The sequence below is a fragment of the Emydura macquarii genome, unplaced genomic scaffold (assembly GCF_026122565.2).
Source record: "Emydura macquarii macquarii isolate MOO-44397 ecotype Brisbane River unplaced genomic scaffold, CSIRO-AGI_Emac_v2 contig_1230, whole genome shotgun sequence".
Lineage (NCBI taxonomy): Eukaryota > Metazoa > Chordata > Testudines > Chelidae > Emydura > Emydura macquarii.
Genome location: NW_027131367.1, coordinates 12854206 through 12857893, shown reverse-complemented (window position 1 = coordinate 12857893; position 3688 = coordinate 12854206).

Below are 3688 nucleotides of genomic sequence, written 5' to 3'. Positions count from 1 at the left end.
CAAACTGCTGTGATATCTGTATTCATAAAAATGGCCATACTGGGTCAGACCAGTGGTCCATCTAGCCCAGTACCCTATAGTCAGCCTGCTACTTGGAGGGCAGACAGCTTCATCCCAAGCTGTAATTGTGCTGACCAGCCTTTTGATAGGCAAGTACAACAAATTACGTGTCTACTCTGGACCCAAATGGAATCTGTTCATCCACCCCTTTTGGGTGTGTTTACTCTTGTAAATTATTAGACATGCTGACTTGCAAAACAATGATAAATGGAAATTACATGGGATGCCTATGGCTGCAGTGGATAAGTCTGTGTGTGGGAATAAAGTTTTATAATATATTACAGGACTGAGACCCTTGGGAGAAAAAAGGAGAGAGAAAACATACATGAGATGATAAGAGAACAGAAAATAAAGTAAGGAAAAGGGCAAAGAGTGGAGGGAAAGAGCGTGAAAAGAGGGAACAGCACATGCACGGTGAGATATGTGCTTTATAAAAGGAAAGGAAAAGTGGAGTGAAGCCATGATGCCCTGGTCTAAATGCAAAGCTGCACACAGGTTTAACCAAAGGGGGTGATTTTAAATCAGTTTACTTAAACTGGTGCCATTTTGTGTGTGAACACTCTTAAATGGATTTAAACCTGGCTTGTGTCAATTTAGCTTACACCTGTAATATTTATTTATATTTTATTTGTATTGTAAATTTACAGGTGTGAGCTGAATTTGATATAAACACTCTTAAATGATGAGTGGCCACACAGATTTGCACCAGTTATCTAAATTGATTTTTAAACCAAGTTAAACCAGTGCAGCTTCTGTAGACAAGGCTTAATCTAGAAATCAGAGTGAACTGATTAAATAGAAAGATGATTGACACTGCCACAATTAAATGCAGCACCCAAATATCACTCAATCATTTTAAAATTACAGGGGTATGGCTAGTTGTGCATATTAAAATGCAGATATTTTCACCTGTGCTTGTAGGCATAGACTGGATTTGCACTAGAAACTTTTGACAGTGTAGCAGTGTTGAGTAGTATCCAGTTCTGGGCATCACATTTCAAGACAGCTGTGGACAAACTGGAGAAAGTCCAGAGAGGAGCAGCAAACCAAAATGTTTAAAGGTCTAGAAAACATAACCTCTGAGGGAAGATTGAAAAAAATTGGATTTGTTTAGTCTGGAGAAGAGAAGCCTAAGGGGGGGGACTTGATAACCGTTTTCAAGTGCATAAAAGGTTGTTACAAGGAGGAGGGAGGTAAATTGTTCTCATTAACCTCTGAGGATAGGACAAGAAGCAATGGGCTTAAATTGCAGCAAGGGCAGTTTAGGTTGGACATTAGGAAAACTTCCTGTCAGGGTAGTTAAGCACTGGAATAAATTGCCTAGAGAGGTTGTGGAATCTCTGTCATTGGAGATTTGAAAGATCCCATTAGACAAACACCTGCCAGGGATAGTCTGATAATACTTAGTCCTGCCATGAGTGCCGGGGACTGGACTTCATGACCTCTCGAGGTCCCTTCCAGTCCTATGATTCCATGATTTTTTTTTTTTGCTAATGCAGCGGTTCTCAACTGGTGGTACGCGCGTACCACCGGTGGTACTCACGAGAAGGCTGGGTGGTACGCGAGCCGTACCGCGCCGTCGAATCCGCCGCCGGAAGTGCCCTCCTGCCCGCCCTTGCGAAACTTTGCTGCCGAAAATGGGCAAACGGCGGAAGGGTTTCAGCAGCGGGTATTGTTTCCCCCGTGTAAGCCGCCGCAAGTCTCTCCCCGCTGCCACAACACCCCGCTGCAAATCCCTCCTGCCGCCGCCGGGAAACCCCGCCGCAGGTCCCCTCCCTTTTTTTCCCCGAGTGGTACTCGGGTTGGGTACAGTCAGGTCAAGTGGTACTTGACCTGACTGTACCTGGCCCGAGTGGTACTCGGGGGGGAAAAAAAGATTGAGAACCGCTGTGCTAATGACACATTTATATCGGCAAAAACCCTAGTTTGGATGCATAAACATGCTTGTACTGGTATAGTTTATTTCACCCTTTTGCTGGTAAAAAGGAAACCGGCGAAAGCACTCTTTTAGTGGTATAATCAGCATCTACACTAGAAGGATTTACTAGTATAGCTATACCAGCAAACTAATGCTGAGTGAGCCTCTACAAATGTCTCATTCTGATATTCTGTGCTGGCTGTTTACTTATAGTTGTGTTCTCTAAATGGCCAAATGCTGTAAGTGTTAGGTCATTGATATCTGCTGGGATAGTATTGCTGACAGGGCATTTACAACTGTGTTAGTGGAACTGGTTTCTGCTGGCAGCCCACTGGAGCTGAAATTCAGTGAGTTTTAGGTTATAACAGGCATACGCTCTTGTTAAGGATTTGATGCTTCGATAACATAGTGATGGGTGCCTTTAGATTCAGCCTAACCTAAACAGGTTGTGTCTGATTGCAGTACTTATTGTCACAGGACCACAGCAGTGGGTACATTGTTTAAATATCTATGAGAATGTTAAATTTGATCATAAGCCTGAAATATTCTTAATTCTGAACTCCTGGTCTGTATGTGAGAGCAATAAACAAACAGACTTTTTGCAAAGTGCTTAGCCCATAAGGGTGGATGAGACCTCTAGTAACAATGGGATCAGGTGTGGATTTATTTCCAGACAATTTCCTCTGCTCTGCTAGTGCTCAGTGGTTTATAACCTGACTGAGGTGCTAGTGTTTGGACACAATTAAAACTGATTTCACTTTACTGCCTTTAGGAAGTCAGAAAAACTAGTTGTGCTTTGGTGGGTGGTAATTAAGCGGCAGCTGCATTGCATAATTGTGTAACCTTAAATCTAATGAAAGAAACCTTTGTTACCTTATTTTCTTTTGACCTCAAGGCCCTCAGGGCTTGAATGCTAATCTCCATCTTCTGCTGTATCGCTCCAAGGGGGAATTTTATTATTATTATTCCTGTTGTGCCATCAGTGTGCATTGCCCTTTATGAATAAATACAAGGACCAAGCCCAGAGTAGCTTAGAGTCTAGGTTGAGAAAAGAGGCAGAAGGGATGTGGATTAATGAGAGGAGGAGGAGGAGGAGAAGTGGTTTCATCGTAAAGGTGAAGCAACAGCTATCAACCAAAATCCAAGAGGAGCTGTAATCCCTGGCCCTATTAATCCAGAAAGAAGAGACATGATGAAGTGTGGTTTCTCACATGCCAGCACAGTAAGAGCTGAGTCAGTTACCAATCATGAATTTAATATGCCACCTGTTAACTATAAACCATTTCTTTTCCTTCCCAGAAAAATGTCTCAACTTGTGTGAAAGCCAATCCAAACAAAAACTAGGGCACTGGCCTTGTAATTTAGAAGTAGCAAAACACAATTCTCTATTCCTGTTTCTGGAGAAATATATCTTCGCTCTCTGCCCTAAACTGTTGTGTAATGTTGCTGCTTAGGTACACGCTATTCACATCCATCCCCGAGTTTCTTTTCAGTAGTGGAAGAAATGATTGCTGTTTGTCAGTTTGCTGAGTGTGTGAAGTGTGTTAGTTCTTTTTCTTTAGCACATTGGGAGGTGGGGGGCAGCGTGCATCATACTGTTCCTTCCCTTGAGTGAGCCATGACTAGCAGCGCTGCAGATGCAGCACAGTCAGCTCTTGAAAGGGAGGGAGATGCCTTCCATTGCTTCTTCAAGTGACTATTCTGTCTAAC